This window comes from Sciurus vulgaris, assembly GCF_902686455.1.
Source record: "Sciurus vulgaris genome assembly, chromosome: 4".
Taxonomy (NCBI): domain Eukaryota; kingdom Metazoa; phylum Chordata; class Mammalia; order Rodentia; family Sciuridae; genus Sciurus; species Sciurus vulgaris.
Window position 1 is genome coordinate 26,592,187 of NC_136464.1, and position 22,004 is coordinate 26,614,190.

The window sequence follows — 22,004 nt, forward strand, 5'->3', positions numbered from 1 at the left end:
AAGTTTTCTTTTTTCTTTCTTCTTTTTTTTTTTAGTGTTAATTTATTTATTTATTTATTTATTTATTTATTTATTTAATTGTAAAAAATGGGATACATGTTGTTTCTCTGTTTGTACATGGCGTAAAGGCATACCATTTGTGTAATCATAAATTTACATAGAACAATGTTGTTTGATTCATTCTGTTATTTTTTCCCTTCCCCCCGGGAAAAGTTTTCTGCTTGGCCATTCTGTTGGCCTTCAGTTGAAAAGGACAGGCTGCTAGCATGGATGCTCACTTGGTCTGGGAAAGTCAAAAGACCTCTAGCAACTGCTGTCCTTCCCTAGCACCCTCACTCATAGCCATGATTCTGTTTGCCAAAAAAAGAATAAAGTGCTTTCCTGTGGGACCACCTGGCTAGCATGTCTTTCTCCTTGAAAAAATAGACCACAATTTCTGTGCTGCTGAAACAGGGCTCAGAAGGGAACACCCATCTTGGATGGTCTTTGAGATTGGGATCAGTTCCCCAATTAGGCAGATTTAGGTATTTCTGAGGAACACTGAAGGCTTCCAGGAAATGAAAGTCTAGATAGTACCTCACATACACACAGCAAGGAAAGGCAGCTGCTTCCATGAAGACAGAGCCACCTCACAGCCCCACCACCGCACCTCACACCAGTCTATTAAGTGCCTCATCACCCTTGACACTTACCTTGCATTTAACCAGCCAGATACGTTGCATTTAACCAGCCCATGTGCATCCCTTCCATATTTTTCTCCTAACATAAATTGAAGTACACTATTTTGCACACTTTATTTATGTTAAAGTTTACTTCATAACAGCATACAGGAAGACACCTCATTAAGTGGCTGTATTGTAGTTCATTGTGGTCTAGCATTTATGATTTGGAAATTTCAATAGCTGAAGTCTCTTACTTTTTTTTTTGTCAACATTTATGCCAAGGCAGACACTTCTCTCTCTCTCTCTCTCTCTCTCTCTCTCACACACACACACACACACACACACACACACCAGTCTGAAGGCTCACAGAGAAGCCTGAAAACTTCCGCTTTCACTTGTCTTGGTCTAAATGCTAATTCCCTCCTATGACAAGTAATCTTACATAATCATCTTTCCCATCCAAGACATAGGCTCGGGTTATTGTCCTAGCTTTTATAGCTTTCATTCAGGAGGGAGAAGGAAGATTCCATAGCAAAGGGGAGACACAGTATAGAAAAGGGGAGAGGAGAAGGCATAGCTCCAGGCAAAAATCAAGGAGAAAACTCCAAATTCCTGACTTTTGTTGGCTTACCTTCCCAGATTCCCTCACATACTCTATAAATAAGCAGCAGCAGTAGCAACAACAATAACACACATGCAACAAACAACAACACACACACAGCCCAGGCCTGATGATTTCACAGGTAAGTCCTACCATAGAGGAATTAACACCAATTCTTCACAAACTCTCCCAAAAAATAAAAGAGAAAACATTTCCCAATCCATCCAGTGAAGTCAGTATTATCCTGATACCAAAACCAAACAAAAAAGTCACAAGAAGGGGGCTGGAGTTGTGGCTCAGTAGTAGAGCGCTTGCCTACCACATGTGAGGCACTGGGTTTGATTCTCAGCACCACATGAAAATAAATAAAATAAAGGTCCATCAACAACTAAAACAAACAAAAAAGTCACAAGAAAAAACCCAAAACACAATTCATAGATTTAAATCCTTTATTTACAAAGAAACAAAAATCTTCAATAAAATACCAGCAACTGAACCTAGAAACATATAAAAAGAGTTATATTCAATGACTAGAAATGCAAGGTTGTTTAAAATAAGAAAAGCAGCGTAAGATGGGTATGTCTGTAAGCCCAGCAACTTGGGAAGCTAAGGCAGGAGGATCTCAAGTTAAAGGTCAGCCAGGACAAGTTAGCAAGATTCTGTCTCAAAATAAAAAATACAAAGGGCTAAGGATGCAGCTCAGTGATAGAGTGCCCCCATTCAATCTCCAGCAAGACACATGTGCACATGCGAATACATGAAAGAAAATCAACATAATATATCAATAGAATAAAGGTTAAAAAAAAACATACAAAATCACCTCAACAGACACAGAGAAAGCATTTGGTACAATCTAACACCTTTTCATGATAAAAACACTCAAACTAGGAATAGATGGAACTTCCTTAACCCGACAAAGGGCATCTGTAAAACACTTGCAGCTAACATCATGCTTCATAGTGAATGACTGAATTACTTCTCTCTATGATCAGGGACAAGCCAGAGATGTCCACTCTCATCACTTTCATTCAGCATTGTATTAGAGGCTCTAGCCTGCACCACTGGAAAAGAAAAAGAGAAAATGGACCTAGATTTTGAAAGAAGTGAAACTAGATGACATACTTTTGGTTTATAGAAAACCTATCTACTGCAAAGCTATTAGAACTAATAAATGAGTTTAGAAAGAATGCAAGGTACAAAAGCAATATGCAAAAAAAATCACCTGTATTTTTATACCTTAGTAATCTGAACATGAACAATCTTTTTTTTAATTTTTATTTTTGCAGACTGCATTTTGATTCATTGTACACAAATGGGGTACAACTTTTCATTTCTATGGTTGTACACAATACAGATTCACACCATTCATGTAATCATACATGTACATAGGGTTGAACATGAACAATCTGAAAATGAAATTAAAAGCAATTCCTTCACAGCACCATCAAAAAGAACACAATACTTAGGAATAAAAGAAGTAAAAACTATTTTTGAAAGAAATTAGAAATATCTACATAAATGTCATGGATCAAAAGACTTAATCTTGTTAAGATGGCAGTATTCCCCAAATTGAACTACAGATTCAATACCATCCCTATAAAAAAGTCAGATGCATCTGTAGCAGAAAGTCACAAACTGATGGTAAAATTTACATGGATATACAAGAGACCAGAATATTCTTCACAAACACTCTCTCTCTCTCTCTCTCTCTCTCTCTATATATATATATATATATATATTTTTTTTTTTTTTTTTTTTTTAAGTTTTTGAGATGGGGGTCTTACTATATTACCTGGCTGGCCCTGAAATCCTGGACTCTCATCTCAGTCTTTTAATTAATAGGATTACAGATGTATGCTACTGTACTTGACTGCCCCAAAATCCTTGAAAAAACAAAGTCGCTCTTCCCAATCTAATTATTATTGGCACACATGTATGGTGTTAGGGATCCAATTCAGGGCCTTACATAGCCTAGGCAAGTTCTCAACCACACAGTTACATCCCCAACCTAATCTTTCCAATTTTAAAACTTGCTATAAAGCAACAGCACGTCAGTGGTACTGGCATAAGAATAGGCATTTGATCAATGTAATAGAATTGAGAGTTCAGAATAAAACTTCAATCTATGGCCATTAATTTTTTTACTTTTATTTATTTATTTTTATGTGGTGCTGAGGATCAAACTCAGTGCCTCACATGTGCTAGGCAAGCACTCCACCACTGAGCTACAACCCCAGTCCCTATGGCCAATAATTTTTGACAAGGTTACCAAAACAATTCAATGGAGGAAAAAATAGTCATTTCAGCAAATGGAGCTGGAACAGCTGGATATCCATGTGCAAGACTCAAATTAGATCCCTTCCTTTTACCATTAACAAAAATTGACTTAAAATGGTTAAAACTAGGGCTGGGGAGATAGCTCAGTTGGTAAAGTGCTTGCCTTGCAAGCACAGGGCCCTGGGTTTGATCCCCAGCACCACAAAAAGAAAAAAAAAAAAAAAAAAAAAGGTTAAAACTATAAAGCCCTTAAGAAAAAACATAAGAGTAAATCATCCGACTGGGATTAGACAATGATTTCTTAGCTACAATACCAAAAGCACAAGCAATGAAGGACAGATAAATTGGACTTCATCAAAATTAAAACCTTTTCTCTGGGTGCGGTGGTGCATGCCTATAAATCCCAGCAGCTCCAGAGGCTGAGGCAAGAGAATCATGAGTTCAAAGCCAGCCTCAGCAACCTAACAAAGCCCTAAGCAACTCAGCTGAGACCCTGTCTCTAAATAAAATGTAAAAAAGGGCTGGGGATGTGGCTCAGTTGTTAAGTGCCCCTGGGATCTACTTTACACTCTTTAGAATGGTGATTATAAACAACAACAAAAACAAATCCAGAAAATACAGTACTGGTGAAGAAATAGAAAAACCAGAACACCTGTGCACTGCTGATGGTAATGTTTAAAATGGTGTAGCTGCTATAGAAAACATTATGGCAGTTCCTCAAACATTTAAAAATAGAATTACCATATGATCCAGCAATCCCAATTCTGGGGATATACCCAAAAGAACTGAAAGCAGGGACTTGAACTGATATTTGTACACCAATGTTCATAGCAGCATTATTCACAATAACAAAATGGAAACAACCCATGTCCATCAACAGATGAATGTATTAGCAAAATGTAGTATTTACATTAAATGTAATATTATTGAGCCTTAGAAAGGAAGGATATTCTGATCCATGCTACAACATAGCTGAACCTTGAAAGAAAGTATGCAAAGTCAGACAGACACAGGATAAATATACTGCATGATTTCACTTATATATGAGGTACTCAGAGTATTCAAATTCAGAGAGACAAAGTAGAATGGAGATTGTTTGAGGCTGGGTGGAGAGGCAACTGTGGAGTTAGTGTTAGTGGTACAGAGTTTCAGTTTGGGGAGATAAGTCCTGGAGATGGATGGTGGTGATAGATACACAGCAGTGCGAATATACTTACCACTGCTAAACTATATGCTCTTTTTCTTTTCTTCTTTCTTTCAGTACTGGGGATTAAACCCATGGGCACTCTACCAACTAAGCTACATCCCCAGTCCTTTTTATTTTTGGGACAGTGTCTTGCTAGGTTGCCAAGGATGGCCTGGAATTTTGATCCTTCTGCTTCAGCCTCCCAAGCAGCCTGGGATTATAGAAGTATGCCACCATGCCTGGATGAACTACATACTTAAAAACAGTTAAGGTGGCAAATTCCATGTTATGCATATTTAAACATAATTAAAAAGAGGCAATTCAGAGAAAGGGAGAAGTATTTTCAAATCATGTATCTGATAAATATCCATAACATAAAGTATATTGTACCCAGAATATATAAAGAGCTCTTACAACTCAATAATAAAAGACAATTCAATTTAAAATAGGCAGAAGGTGTGAATATATATTTCTTCAAAGAAGATATACAAATAGCCAATAAGCATATAAATGTTCAACATAATTGGATGTTAGGGATATGAAAATCAAAACCACAAAGACACACAACCACTTTATACCCATTAAAATGTCTAAAATACAAAAAAGAGTAATAACAAGAGCTGACAAGCATGTAGAGATACTGAAAATTTCATATATTGTTGGTGGAATGTAAAATGGAGGAGGGGGTTTGGAAAACAATTCAGCGATTTCCCCAAATGTTAAACACAGAGTTACCATATGATCCTATGATTTCAATCCTAGGTTACACCCAAGAGAAAAGAAAACATGACTACACAAAGGCTTGTACATGAATGCTCATAGCAGCATTATTTATAAAAATCCAAAAGGTAGAAATACCAAATGTCCTTCAACTGATGAATAAGTAAATTAAACTTGGTATGTTCATACAGTGTAACACTATTTGACAATAAAAAGAAATGATGTACTAACACAGGCTACAACATGCCAAGATAATTCAATAAAGAAGTCTTTTTAGAAAATGGTGCTAGAACAGCAAGATATTCACCTGCAAAAGACTCAAGTTGGATCCCTTTTACCACTTAAAAAATGACTCAAAATGCAAAAATTAACTCTAACTACAGCAGCTAAAACTATAAAACTCTTAAGAAAACACAGGAGTAAATCTTCCAACTGGGGTTAGGCAACAGTTTCTTAAGTTTCTTATTATTTCTTAATAATGCCAAAAGCACAAACAATGAAGGATAAATAAATTTAGGATTTCATCAAATTAAAATGTTTTGTGCTGCAAACAGCCCCAACAAAAAAGTGAAAAGAGATGCAAATCAAAATTATTACTGTTTTACACCAATTAGAATGGTGTAAACATGAATCTTGAAAATATAACATCAAGTGAAAAAAGCCAGTCACAAGAGACCATGTGTTATATAATTCCATTGATAGAGAACATCCAAATGGGCAAAACTACAGAGACAGACGGCAGATCAGTGGTTGTCCAGGGCTGATACAGTTGAGGGAACTGGAGAGTAACCAGGATGGAAGTTCTTTCTGGGGTGATGAAAATATTCTAGGTTTCATTGTGTGATGATTTTACAACTGGGAATCATATGGTATGTGAACCATATCTCAATAAAGCCATTACTTTAAAAAAAAAAAAAAAAGTTGTAGTAGGAAAAGGAAGGAATCCTGGGGGAGAGGTAAGGGAGGCAGAACCAAGTCAAGTCCCTGAATTTCTCCTTACCACCTCCCCAGGTTCAGTAGTCCAGCTTGGCAGAAACCTGACTCAATGCTGGAACACTGCAGCATTTTATAGGCTACATGACCTGAAAAATCACCTACCAATATTTTCTTTTCTACCAGTAAGGAAAGGGCCTTTGTTTTTGTTTTTTTGTTTGTTTATTTTGTTTTTTATTGTTGTTGTTTTAGGTACCAAGGAATGAACTCAGGGGCACTCAACCACTGAGTCACATCCCCAGCCCTATTTTTTTGTATTTTATTTAGAAATAGAGTCTCATTGAGTTGCTCAGCACCTTGCTTTTGCTGAGGCTGGCTTTGAACTCTCGATCCTCCTGAGCCATTGGGATTACAGGTGTGTGCCACTGCACCTGGCCAGGAAAGGGCTTTCTAGACTGCCCAATGCTGTGTAGCATGTCAGTGAGGACAGGCATAGTTAGTATAATGCCTCCCAAATTTTACACCATAACACCTACCTGCCCTATCTGTATACACCTGTACCATTACCTACCTATATTTCAACCCCTAAATTGACTCCTTTTTTTTTTTAATATTTTGTTTTAGTTGTAGGTGGACACAACTTTATTTTTATGTAGTGCTGAGGATCAAGTACAGGGCCTCATGCATGCTAGGCGAAAGCTCTACCACTGAGCCCTCACTTTATAATTTTTTTACTTTCTGAGTTTGGTTTATTTTGCTTAACATAATGCTCTCAAGTTCCATCCATTTTCCTACAAAGTATCTAATCTTATTCTTCTCCATGGCTGAATAAAACTCCACGGTGTATATATACCACATTTTCTTTATCCACTGACATCCACTGATGGACACCTGGGCTGGTTCCAATTTTTAGCTACTGTGAATTGTGCTGCTATAAACATGGGTATGCACGTAACATGGTAGTATGCTGACTTTAATTTTTCAGGATAAATACCACTGAGGAGTGGTAACTGGGTTACATGGTGGTTCCATTCTTAGTCTTGAGGAACCTCCATTCTGATTTCCATAGAGGCTGTACTAATTTACAATCCCACCAACAGTGGAAAAGGGTTCCTTTTCTCCCAAATTCTTGCCAGCATTTATTATTGTTTGTATTCTTTTTTTTCTGCCTCTGGATTTATTTATACAAGCAGCACAGGAGGGCATCAGTCACCATAGACAGGGGCTCAGGGGTCACACCAGTTCTTCTGTTCTCACATTCACAGAGGTTTTTACTACAGAGCTTTGGCAGGGGCCTGGGCACCCTTGGGAGCCAGAGCTGGAACCAGAGCTGGATATGGGAGCTGGAGTGGCAGCCTGGGTTTTGCTTGGGTCTTTGGCCGCCAGAGCCTGCGCTCCCTGATCATGTGGGCAGAAGCATGCTTCTCGTGCTTGGGATGAGCAAGCAAGGCAAGGTGATCAAACTTGTGGCTGGCACCCTTTGGCATCTTGGCCTTAGCTGCCTCAGGCTTTACCAGGGCCTTGATAGTCCCAGCACGTGAACTCATGGCCTTGGGATGGTTTGCCTGCATCTTTTTCAGATCCTTCTTGTGCTTCTTGGCAAAATCGGGGTTTCTTGATGCCACTTCTGTGCCATTTTGGGGATTGGCTGTGCATGGTGTGGTTCTTGGACTTGGCCATGTCTGCACCTTTTTTTTTTTTTTTTTTAAACCTAAACAAACTTACTTTAAAAGGTAACTTCAGGGGTTAGGGTTGTGGCTCAGTGGTAGAGCACTTGTCTGGCACGTGTAAGGCACTGGGTTAGATTCTTAGCAGTACATATAAATAAAGGTCCACTGACAACTAAAAAAATACTTTTTTAAAAAAGGTAACTTCATCATCACTATCCTAAATAAGGAAAATAAATGGAAAATCAATACTGCTCATTAAGTAGAAGATAATTTGATCTAGCTGATATTGTTACCTACCTATTGCTGTTGAAAACTGAAATAAGCAAGCATCAAAGAACTGTTAAAAGTTTAAAGTATCATATAAAACTGAATCGATAGTATTGAAAGAACTGAGAAGGAAAGAGAAGAGAAACCTCATTATTTATGTTACTAAATTCCTGTTGTCCAGTTACCAGCTAAAATCTGCTAGCTTTAAAGGCAAACCCAGGTCTAGTGGTGAACTTTGGAATTGGGAAGGCCTGGTTCCTATTTGCCTCTGTCTCTTACTAGTTTTAACTCTGGTCAACTTGCACAAACACAATATCCTAAGCCTGTTTCCTTGTCTCTAAGCAGGTATTACTGTGCCTACTCAGCACGTTTCTACTGCTATAACATTCCTGTGCTGTATGTAATACTGTATGGATACCCTCAAACAATGCCTAGTCACCAGAACACAGGACTGGCCAGTCTGTAGTAACAGTAAGTGACCAGTAGGTGACACCATCGCCCCTGGTTTAAGAAACATGAGGATGTTCCCTCAGAGCTTCCCACATTTAACCCTAAGTCTGTCTATAGAAAAATACCCCAATCCAGGCTGGAAAAGGATGAAAATGCTTGGAGCTATGACGTTTTATTAACCAGAATTGACACAGATTTTTTAAAATAAATGTGTGAAACCCAAACTGAAAGGCAACATGTACAGGCTTAATTTCTGAGGGGGCTTAATTTAGGCAGGAGACCAAAGGAAGTCAGGCCAAGTTGCTGCTGTAGGACTAGTACAATCCATCCTGAGCACGTGTGGCCACATCTTGGCATAGGTACTACTGAGTTAAGGAGGGCGGTGAAGAAAGTGTAACTTTCCACAGAAATGTTTAGAAAGCAGGATACTAACAGACTCTTTCAGCGAGGGGCAGGATCTGCTGTGGCCAAGAAATAGTCTTTCTTAACAATGAATGAGCCTTGGTCACAGTTTTCAAGCCTGGGACAAAGCCACAATGGCCTCATTCTTGAGTCCGGTCTGGTCTTTATGCCCTGGATGCTCAGTTCCATTCTGTGTGGAGCCACCACGGGTCTCAGCACTCAGCCCCCGGCGCCGCCCCAGGAAGCTCCTGGCCCTTCAGAGGGGTTTTCAAATGCTAATAACGCCTCGGTTGGAGGCGCAGCTGGCCAACCAGGGGTTAGAGAGCTGGCTCAGTCTCCCCTTGTCTCTGGCTAAGTCCTCTCACGAAATGAAGTTGAAAATTCCTGAGGCCCCTCCAGAACCACACAGCAGGTAGCTACCTGGTATCTAAAAGGCCATCAAACCAGGTGAGGGCAACGAGTCATTTTCTGTTCCCTTTCTTCCTCTGAGCTTTGCCCCCCCAATTACCATGATAAATGATAAATCTCCCTTAGCTCCCTGAGCCTGGCATGTGCTTGGCAAATTCACCTGAGGGGAAACAACATTCCAGGAAGGCAAAGAGAGTCAAAAAGAAAAAACAAAAAACAAAAAACCAACTAGGTACATTTCTGCCCCTTCAGAAAAGTTTCCTCATTCTATGTTACATTCCCCAATAACAAAGAATTCCCTGGCAAGAACTCTTTAAAACTGTATGTGTTGGCAGGGGTGGAGTGTGTATGGGGGGCGGGATGCTGAATGGGTGTGGAGACTCTCATTGGCTTCTTAAATTGGTCATCGCCCTGTGCCCACCTCCCAGTGCCCACCTCCCCAATATCCAGCTTTGGTCATGGTGGTCTGAAGTTGGAGTGGTCGGATGTAATAAGTTAGCAAAGTCTTGGGAAATAGATTGCAGAAAGCAGTTCTGCAAAATAATTAACACTGCCTTTGAAATACTAAGAAACAAACAACATTCTTCAAGCGTTCTTAATTCATTCCAACTCTGGAGAATGATGGTCTGCCTGCATCCCATCAAAGGACAGTCTCAGCAATGTTCCACACAATGGCTTCAAAAGTAATACCCCACCTCGACCCAATAGAAGCTAATGCCCCTTCTGGGGTTTCTTTTGGCTAAAGCTTGGGACTCTGAAGGAAAATGACCCTTTATTCCAGGTGCTCTTCTGAGTACCCTGAGATGATCACAAGTTTTCCAGGGACAGAACAAGGCAGCAGGCGCAGCCAAATCACACCAGCTGTCAAGTGAGGGGCTGGCCTGAGAAGGTGTATGAGAGAGCAAAAAAACAGGAGGAGGCCCAAAGGCGGCTGGCAGACTCAGGCCTGTCGGTTTTAAGATCAAACTTCTGAACGATGACACAGACACCTCTGTCACCCAAGAAATAGCCTCTTGTCTTATTTATTTATTTGTTTATTTATTTATTGTGCTGGGGATCAAACCCAGGGTCTTGTGTGTGCTAGACAAGCACTCTACATCTGAGTTACACCCCCAGATCCCTCTTGCCTTCATGGCGTTTACAAATCAGTGACAACCAGGGTTCAGATGTTCTCTATGAAGACTGAGAGCTGGTTCCTAGGAGGAGTTGGCAGACACCAGATATGCCACCAGCAACATGGACTGCTGAAAAGGGAGGGCTGGTTAGTCTGTGCCGCATCTCTGGAAGTCTCAGGATGAAGCTAACACGTTGGGAGAGTCTGGCAACAGTCTACCTCAGCCTCCTTCTAAGAACACCCAAGCTGCTGTTGTGGCCACTGCAGGCTGCTCAGCAGAAGTGGGTCCAGAGAAGGCTTCCTCTGAAACTGGAAGAGAGCCCTCACACAAGTTAGAGTACACTTAAGGGCAGACAGGCAGTTCTGCACAGGCCCAGAAGCCTCATGACCGCTCAGTGAAAGGGGGAGATCAACTGAAGGTTTTGTTGAATGAACCAGCCCTGGCTGAAGCAGCAGAGGAAATTAAGTTCTGTCAGTCCTGTTGGCCTCTACCCAGCACAAGTGCTCCCAAATGGGCCTCCTGACTGCCCCTACTGTGTCTCTCCATAAGCCCATCCCAATTTCAAAAGCCCAGGGGTTTTCTCATTGCTGGGAGGAGGGGAGGGGGTTGTATGTGCCTAATTTATTTTTGCCAGAAAAAGCCTACATAGTTTTAAGGCCATGTGCTATGGACATCCTGATGTCACTGCCACAGATTACATTTCTAGAGCTATTAACACTCATTCAATGCTACCCTAATTTTCAGACATTGTATGGAGGGCACTGCCCTCACTGTCCAATACCCTTAGACCCAGAGCCTCCTCCTGGCAGACACTACTTCTACCTGAAAGCTCCTACTCACCAAAGGAAGGACAGCAGACCCTCTTCCTGCTGGGGAAGGTCAGCACTCACCTTTTCCTCCAGGGATCCGCACAGAGCTAGTGAACACCTCAATAGGAGCCTGCACGTCCCTGCTGCATGCCATGCCCCCCATGCTCTAGTCACAGGTAAGAGCCGTGCAATGGAGTTCTGAGGCAAAGCCACACTAGAAACCTCCAAAAGTAGCTGAATGCAATGATGTAATAAGCAAAGCACCAAGGAGCAAAAACTAAATATGTTCTGGGCAATGGCCCTTGAATACTTGACCTCCTGCAGGGAGATGAAAAGATGAATACTCTAGAAGTCAGAGGCTTCAGTTGGTACAAACCCACAGAATCTGGCACCCCTGCCTTTCTCCGCACACATGCACCGAAGACAAGGTGCTTGGAAGAGAAGGAAATCCCAAGGTATGATTGAACAACCCCATTGCAGGGTTTCAAAGCAAATTTCTCCAAAGAAGGGCAAGACAGAAGTCTTTCTTTAAGAAAGAAAAACAAGGGCTGAGGAAATAGCTCAGGTGCTACAGTGTCTTATAAGCACAAGGCCCTGGGTTCAATTCCCAGCACCGCAGGGCGGGGCAGGGAACCAACCAGTGGCAGGGTGCTTGCCTAGCATGTGTGAGACACTAGGTTCAATCCTTAGTACCATATAAAGATAATAAACAAAATGAAGGCATGCTGTCCATCTACAACTATAAAAAAGCCAAACAAATCGAGAGGAAAAACAAAATAGATTCTCTGTATACATGGTTAAATGAGCTTTTTGTGGCTAGAAGACAATTTATTTTTAATGTGGTGCTGGGATCAAACTCAGCCTTGGGCATGCCAGGCAAGCAAGCTAGCACTAAGTTATATCCCTAGCCCCCTAGAAAGTAAATTCTTGATAGTTGGATGGATGATGGCTAGTCAAGTGGTAGAAGCAAGAATTATGCCCATCCCCAAGAATCCTCCTTTCAAAAATTCTGAATGTAGTTTTATGACTGGAAAAGTTCATTTGAGTGTTTAGAGAGCTTCCCTCAACTAGTTCTGTCTGATATTAATTTGGCTAAATATGGTTGCAAGACACTGCAAGGGGAAATGAATGTGTGGTACAACTTGATTAAATAAAGAAGAGAGACAACGAGACATGCTTGCTCTTACAAAGCTGAAAGGAAACATACAGAATATATCCCTTCTAAGTTTTGCCTACCATCAAAGGAATGGAAAAGAATTAGAAAGCTAGTCAAGGGAGACTCAAAGTTTCCCTAGGGCTGGGGATATAGCTCAGTTGGTAGAGTGCCTGCCTTGCAAAGCACAAGGCCCTGGGTTCAATCCCCAGCACTGCGCCAAAAAAAGAAAAACAAAAGAAAGAAAAGTTGTTTCCCTGGAAATTTCCTCAAAAACCTTCACTTTCCAGCTTCCTTTCCCTCCCTCAAGCTACTATCAGGAGGCAGATAGTGTAGTGTAAAGAAAATTCCTTTACAATCAAAGAAGCTCAGTAAGTTGGAATACTTGCAGTAGGGTTATAGCAGGAAACTGGTGGGCTGCCAGAGACCCTGCAAGCTCACCCCCGAGTCTCTAAAATTTACAAATACAGACTGTGGGTCCCTGCACTCATCTGGTGTCTAGACATGCAGGGTGCATGCAGGACAACTCATATTGCTCATGGTGAGGAGCCAAAAGGGCTCAGTGGGGTTCTCCTGACCATAGCTTATAGCTGTCCCTGATCAAATCCCAGTGATGTACCCACTATGTGCCATATCTGCCTGTGGCACATACAGATCCTTACTCACCCTTTCAAGGGAGCCTTGAGTCCTAATCTAGAAATGCTTTTATTTTTCTTTTCAAGCAGCCCCATCTGTTTAGCTACCTGTCGGTGTGGGAAGGAATAATAATCTCCCACTGGGAGACTTGCAACCCTGCATTTAGCAAAATCTACCCTTGTTCCTCCCTGTCTCCATAACCAACAGAGGGCTGCCTGCCACCTACACACAAGTCAGAATCCAAGCCATTTTGCTCTTAAAGCCAAAGGAGCTAAGGGTAAACTTACAGTCCTATGAACACCTTGATAAAAAATGACAGAGGTTCTTGAAAAGTTTTAAAATCGAGCATACACTTCTGCTCTTTCCACCTAGTTCCTGAAGAAACTGGTTAAATCTGTAACAAAAATCCATTTAGTTGCCAGGGACTTGTAAACCAGTACAGTCACTTTTGAGGACCAAATGGCAACATCTATTAATATAGTACTTTCTGTGTGTGTGTGTGTGTGTGTGTGTTACTGGGGATTTAATTTAACCCAGGGACACTCCAGCACTACACCCCTAGACCCTGGCTTCACTATTCTACATTCCCATCAACAGTGTATGTTCAGGGTTCCAATTTCTCTACATCTTCACCAATGTTCATTACCTTTTGCATATGTGTGTATTTTGGTAACAGCCCATGGGATGTGAGCCCAAATCAGATGATTTTGAGTTAATTAAAAAGGAGACTAGGAGATTATCCTGGGTGGCCACAACTAAAGCAAATGAAAGTCCTTGAAAAGAGGACTATCCTGTCCCATGTACACATCTGAGCCCCTCTGTCCTTTGTTTGCTGTGAAGGAGTAAGCTGCAATTCCAAGAAATGGATCAGAGAGAACCTGGAAGCAAATTCACCTCAGCAGAGTCTTTAAATAAAAAAGTAGCCTAGTGAACACCTTTGGTGTGGCCCTTGAACATTGTGGCATTGCACAGACTGAGCAGAGGACCTACAGGAGCTGTGCCTAGACTCCAGACTCACAGAAACTGTTAAGGGCATAAATATGTGTTCTTAAACCACTAATTTTATGATAATTTGTTATATTGCACAGAAAACCAATACAGGAAAACTTCATTCTGGCTTAATTGTATTTATTTATTTTTTTGCAGGGCTGGGAATCAAACTCAGAACCTCATGCATACTAGTCAAACACTCTACTACTGAGTTACTTCCTCAGCCCTAATTTTATTTTATAATTCTATAAAATTTACATGGTCCCAAAGTCATAAATCTACAAAACAAGGGAAAGTCTGCTTTCCTATTCTCTCTATGCATTCTGTTCCTTCCTTCTTTTTTTTTATTTTTGGTACTGGGAATTGAATCCAGGGGTACTCAAACACTGAGCCACATCCCCAGTCCTTTCAAAATATTTTATTTAGAGATAGAGTCTTGCTGAGTTGCTTAGAACCTCACTAAGTTGCTAAGGCTGGCTTTGAACTCACGATCCTCCTGCCTCAGCCTCTGAGGCCACTGGGATTACAGGCATCACCACCATGCCTAACTTGTTCCTTCCTTCTTGTATAAGTCACCATTTAAAAAATAAGCCAGGCAGTGGGACACATCTGTAATCCCAGTGGCTCAGGAGGCTGAGGCAGCAGGATGGAGAGTTCAAAGCCAGCTTCAGCAAAAGGAGGTGCTAAGCAACTCAATGAGACCCTGTCTCTAAATAAAATACAAAATAGGGCTGGGGATGTGGCTCGGTGGTCAAGTGTCCTTGAGTTCAATCCCCAGTACCAAAAATAAATAAATAAATAAATAACATTAAAGCTTATCCTTCTATTTAAAAATATACAATAAAGAAAAACATGAATTTAAAAAAAAGAATTTTTGGGGAGGAGCAGCCTTGCGGGCGCCGTCGCCATGGAGACGCGAGGCAGCGCGGGCCAGCGCCAGAAGATGAAGAATTCCAAGGATCAAAGGAAACAGGCCTTGAGAACCCCCTACTGAAGCCTGTTCTTACTGGGGATACAGAAGGTTTACGAAGGATTTTTGAGGACCCTGAAGATCCTCATCACGACCATGTCATGGAGCTACTCTTGGAAGAAGACGTTGTTGGGAGAAATCTGTTGTATGCAGCTTGCATGGCCGGGCAGAGTGACGTCATTAGAGCCTTGGCAAAGTATGGTGTGAATCTGAACGAGACAACCGGAGCAAATGTAATACAAGGTCTTGGTGGAAAATTAAAGAAAACAGTCCTCCCCAGTGAATAAGGAATACATATTCTCTTCACATTCACATGGAACACTGAAAGAAACTGATCATATGTTGAGTCATAAGGGATGTCTCAGCAATATCACAAAATCTGTAGCATGCAGTCTTTGGTCTCTCACAACGGAATAAAATTAGAAAAGATAACAATAATTTTGGAAACAAACTCTTTAATCTGTTGGTCACAGAAGACATAATGGAGATTAAGAAATCTTTGACAACAGGATCACTATGTATTGAAATTCTAGTTGAGTGCATATATTAGATGGTAATAAACAGTTAGGATCAATAAGAAAAGCATCTAAGTCAAGAAGTTAAAGAACAACTGAGGGCCAGGCTCCTGGCTCAGTGGTGGAGCACTGGCCTGGTATGCAGAAGCCTTGGGCCCAGTCCCCAGCACGATGACCATGACACAGAGAATGAGCTTGTCACCAGAGGGAACAGAAGGAAAGAAGAACAGCGGGGTGATGACGTTGGAAATAAGGAGCCACTGAGAAGACCAACAAACCCAAAATCTGGCTCAGTGATCATATGGATCAGAGCAAGACAGACAGAACACAAATTGTATTTGGAATAAAAAAAAATGAAACATGAACAGATTAAAAACCCAAGATTAAAAAATAATTGGGAAGTATTATAATCAATTTTGTGACAATACACATGAAAACTTGCTAAGTTGCTTAGGGCCTTACTAAATTACTGAGGATGAAATAGATGAATTTCTAAAAACATATAAATTACTAAAATTGGTTCAAGAAAAAAATTGAATTCTTGACTAGATCAATGGTTATTAAAGAAATTGAATAAGCAATCAAAAAAATAAAAATAAAAAAAGAATTTTTAAAAAGTTCATCTGTCACTTAAAATGACAACTTTGAAGACACTGCATAGACATTCCTGATGAGACAGTTTCAAGGATTATCCTCATCAACATATCATTATTACCTTCAAATCTTTTACTGCACAGGTAGAATGATGAGTATTCATATTCCCAAACATAACTGCCTAATATACATTGAAATATTGAATTTAAACAATTTAGGAGAAAATATTGCTAACTTAAGAGGATAACCAGGATGGTAAATCTATGACCCATGTTGTATGAATGACAAGAAAGACTACTAAGTTCTCTGTGGCTAACTATTGCATTAGTAACCCAAATTAATACCCTTTCTGAATTGATGCCATGTACCTGAACATTATATCCCCTCCCTATAGTTGTGGCCATGGGATTTGCCTTGGTCACTGGGCCAGTAGCAAACACAGCAGAGACTTGATAACGCATATTTTCTTTTCCACTTCTTCCCACTGACCCATAACACTGTGAGAAGATGCAAGAGCTAATTATTGCAGATAGTGCTTCAGTTGATAGTCATTTGTGAATGTCTTCCTATTTTTGCTCATACCTTTGAGATTCCTAGAAGTGGGAATGCTAGCATTGCTGTATCATTTTTAGCAATTTTACTAGGTATTGACACATTCTCTTCCAGAGAGAGTGATCTCTCTGTTCCCTCCCAACCCCTGGGAACTGGGCATTGAATCCAGGGGTGCTCTAGTACTGAATTTTATCTCCAGTCCTTTCTTTTTTATTTTGAGACAGTGTCTCACTAAATTGCCGAGTCTAGTGGTAAACTTAAAATCTTCCTACCTCAGCCTCCCAAGTAGCTGGGATTACAGGGGTGCACCACAGTACCTGGTCAATAGTAGCATTTTGTATCCCACCATGAATGTATGAAAATATCTCAAGCCTGACTTGACTCTGTCAGTCTGACAAGGGAAAAGTGGCATCTCAAGGTACTTTTCCTTGTATTTCTCTTATTATGAGTGACATGGACATATTTCCTTTCATGTGTTTATGGGACATTTCCCTGAAACATCAAATTTTAACTCAAATAGTATTTTGGTTGGCTTCATCTCCAGAAACCCCCAAAAAGATAAAATAATCAAACACTAACTATAGTCGTAATTCACCACTATAGTGTAAGGTGAAAGCATCACTTATTAGCACTTATTATTCTTCTATTACCAGATCATTGTGCCAGTCATCCCAAATATATGTGTTTACTCAATTCCAAGGCAAAATCAGATCAAATTAAGAGTCTCCAAGTAATGACACTTTACTTTATTCTCTGATGCAATTTCCTTTGCTGTGTAACCTTGAACAAGTCACTTCTCTGAACTTTTCTGCTGGGTATCAAAATACAATGTGATGATACTATCTACCTTGCAGGGCAATTTTTAGAATCAAAGAAAGCAACTAAAATACATAATAAAAACTGCCTTTTGTTCTGCAAGTATTGGTACGAACTAAGTGAGCTGCTATTCATTTGAAAGATTTGACCACAGGAAAATGGGGCCGCTTCCCACATGAAAAGGAATAATAGTCGAAAGGTCTTGTGGGAACTGAGACACAGAAAGAGTCCAGTACTGCGCAGAGAACACAGCCTCCTCAGGGAGCCAGGAAACTAACCCTTCTCTTTCTGCCTTAGTTTTTAATCAAGAAACACAATCAGAGTATTTATGGTTTCCTTCAGAGATCATCTGACTTGGTCAGACCTGGAGAGCCTGTGACAGAAAGCCCTGAGAAGAGGAAAGAGGCCATGTTGGAGAACAACAGAGTGGTTGCCAGAATGTCAGATTAGAATTATTAGCATTATTAATTGGCTTTTGGATTTTGCAATCTAAAGTTCCAAATTGACCAATTCCACACCCAATGCTTATATCCACTCTAACCTGGGCCAGCAACTGCCCCAAATTTGCTAAGGCAGCAACACAGATAGTAAGTGTACTGCCTCCTCAGGACTATCCATGTTAGGAAAAACTCCTATATTCCAGTGAATAGTTAACAGATTTCTAGTAAATCCCATTAACAAGAAAGGAAAACTAACAAAGAAAAAGGAAAATCCCTTTTCCATACGGCAAGACCTCAATTTTTAAAAATAAGATATCCTGCAATTTATTTATAGTCTAAGCAATAAGTTACTCTGATTAACACAAATCAATACCACCTTGATTTGTTGACCCCAGAGAATTTTAATTAGCTTTTGGGTGCATTTTTCTTTATCTTGTTATTCAATGCATTATCTAAGCCAGTAATTCATGTTTAAGAAAAAGATAAAAAATAAAATAAAATAAAGACACACGCAAAAAGGATTGCCAGGCATGGTGGTGCAAGCTTGTAATACCAGCCACTCCGGAAGATTACAAGTTCAAGGCCAGCCTCAGTAACCTGTTGAGGCCCTAAGCAACTTAGTGAGACCCTGTCTTAATATAGGGATATAGCTCAGTGACAAAGTGCCCTTGTCCTTGGGTTCAATCCCCAATACTGGAGAGAAAAAAAAAAGATGACTACAATATACAGCCTACCTCTATTTCAAATTCAGCTTGTCTGCCAAGAACCTCAAATTTATTTTTTTAAATTTTTTTTTTCAAATTTTTTTTTATTTATTTTTTGGTACCAGGGATTAAGCCTAGGGGGGCTTAACCACTGAGTCATATTCCCAATCCAGTTTTTTTTTTTTTTTTTTTTTTTTTTTTTTTTAATTTTGAGACAGGGTCTTGTCAAGTTGCTAAGGCTAGATTTGAACTTATAATCCTCCTGCCTCAGCCTCCCAAGTCTCTGAGGACCTCAAATATTTTTAAGCACCTATTATGGGTCACAGTTCATCCCCTACATACTCAGTCCTTTTCTTCAAACTGAAATGCTTCTAGTTTCCTAACCTTGTAAGCCATTCCTCACAGACCACACAGTTTGGAAGTTTTGCCAATCTAATAGTCACCTTTCTCTGGATTTGCTCTGATTTGCCAGTATCCCTTGTAGAATGTGGCATCCAGAAGAACTGTTGGTCAAAGATGGCACACGAAGCAGGTGCTTACTTCTGTGTGGATGTGTGCTGGTACAGAAATGCGGAGCTCTCTATACACCTGGTCCAGGTACTTCCAGAATCCTACTACTGCTCAAAGGAAAGGGATTTGCAGATAACCAATTTTAAGTGATCCGAGTATAGGAAGAGGTAGCAACAGATCATTAGGATAACATTTTGGTACTAAGGACTGACTTTTTGTGAAGACATTTCTTCCTGCTCAGAAGGCTATAGTAGGAACTGAGTCCTGAGTGTGAACTCAGGAAGTACATTTAGCAGGAAGTACTAAATGTACATTTAAGTACATTTAGTGGTACTGGGGATGAAACACAGGACCTGATCTACATTCCCAGCCCCTACTTTAAAGGAAAAATGCAACCCCACTCTACCCATTGTTCTGTGACTTGGTTTTTTAAAGTTTTCAGTATTTGTTTGTTTATTTTGGTGGTACTGGGAATTGAACTCAGGGGTACTCTACCATTGTGCTAGGTCCCCAGCCCTTTTCATTTACTTTTTAAAACTTTGAGCCAGGGTCTAGCCCAGCCTGGCTTTGAACATGCCTCAGCCTCCCAAGTAGCTGGGATTACAGGTGTTTGCCACCATGCCTGACTTGAATTAGTTAAATGTAATTTTTTTTTTTAACTACAACAAAAAGAAACCCAATAAAAATTGTTTGGGGAAATAAAAGTGGACCAACCAGATCAGAGGACAACGTGTGTGATCTGAGTGCCCAGTGAAGAGAGGTAAAGGACAATGACTTCCATTATTTAGCTCACTACACTGCTCAGTATGAAGAAGATCTTAACATGTCTAGCTGGACCAGGAAATTTACAAAATTCTGCCCTAAATCTTCAAATCCAAACAGGGTCTACAGGTGCTAGACCTGGTGTTCAAGAAGGCAGCAGCCTATCCTAAAGATACCCTGCTGGTCCAGCCTATTGTCCCAGGAATGCAGGTTCTATGGGGCAGAGGGACTAGGCAGGGGATGGAAGGTCCTCACTGCTGTTTCAGAGTCCACCTGCTACACACCAGCAAAACCACAACCCATCCCCTGACTTTTAATACTGACTAGCCTGGCTTGCAGTGCAGACCCACTTCAGGGGAACACAGGCAGAACTATGTTTGGCTTGGTGTGCCAGTTGTTTCCCAGTGAAAGAGTCAGGAAGAAACTGAGTAGGCAAGCTAATCCCTGCATCTTACCCAAGGCTACCCTGGTAAACACATCCTCCATCTACCTACCGTTCCCTAGGGCTGGTTCTTAGTACTCACTGTCCCTTATCTTCTGGGAAGTTCTTTAAAAAATTCAGTTTTAGTTATTTCTTTGGTTTTTCTTTTCTGATAATAAAAGTCGGTTTTATGCAGAAAATGTACAAAAATGAAAGTATCAATGACTTAACTCCATCCATCATACCAATAAGGACATCTGCGAAAATCCTCATTGTCTCCTCAGGTCATCCACATGGACATTTACATACTGTTATCAGAACTGGGACCCAACTCTGTACAGTGCTGTAATGTTTCTTATTTTTCTTCCTTCTTTCTTTTAAGTCTATTTTTTTTTCCTTTTTTTTTTTTTTTGGTGTTACTAAGGACTGAACCTGGGACTTTGAACATGCTGGGCAAGCTCTCTATCTCTGAGCTATGCCCAGCCCTAAGCCTATTTCCTTTTTTCTTCAATATACTTTTTTTTTTTTTTTTGGGGGGTGCTGGGGATCGAACTCAGGGGCCTTGCACTTACAAGGCAAGCACTCTACCGACTGAGCTATCTCCCCAGCCCCTTCAATATACTTTCAAATGGGCATGGTGGCACATACCTAGTGACTTTGGAGACTGAGGCAGAAGGATCACAAGCTCCAGGCCAGCCTAAGCAACTTAGTGAGACCCTGTCTCAAAACAAAATAAAAAGGGTTGGGGGACATAGCACAGCGGTCAGCGTCCCTGAGTTGAACCCCTAATACCAAAAAAAAAAAAGGAGTTTTTTAAATAACAAGATGAATAATATTAATTACTGCCATGTAGAATGTCAGGTGCTGCACTATAAATAATACAAACATAGATATTACTACCTGTGTTTCCTAGATGAAGGAACCATGTCTTGGAGATGTTCGATTTTCACCTAAGGTTCCAAGGGTCCCACACAGCCAAACTGGGATTTGGACTCAAGCAGCTTGCCAGCTGGGCTCCTGCTCACGACCATATTTCTCCAGCCCTCTTCAATGAACATTCTACCATGAACAGTTTTGGCTTTACCGCCTGCAGAGATGCTAGGTCTACTGTCCTAACTCTCCAACTGCTCTGCTCTGCTCACCAGTGACTATCACTGCCAGCTGCCAGGGAGCATGCCTGAAATGCAGGTGCTAGAGACAAAAGGGGCCACATTCTGTTGAAAGTCAAACAATTAAGACTCCACAGGTCAGAGCTGAGAGACCTAATCAGAAGGTGACTATCCTAGTTTAATGTGGATGTCAAGAAGTTTCCCACTACTAAAGTTGAAAGCATTTCATGCAAGTCTTCAAGACAGACAGACACATGAAGGCCAAAGGAATTTGTCCTAAATCCTGCAGCAACTCAGCAGTATGCCCTCCCTTCCCTGGCTGGCCAGCTAGG

The 22,004-nt window shown here is 40.7% G+C and overlaps 1 protein-coding gene across 4 annotated transcripts in view; it reads right to left on the minus strand.

Moving 5' to 3' along the window:
• Positions 1-22,004, minus strand: part of SUFU (SUFU negative regulator of hedgehog signaling) — a 112,631-nt gene that overhangs the window by 36,776 nt on the left and 53,851 nt on the right. The gene's annotated exons all lie outside the window — the stretch shown is intronic.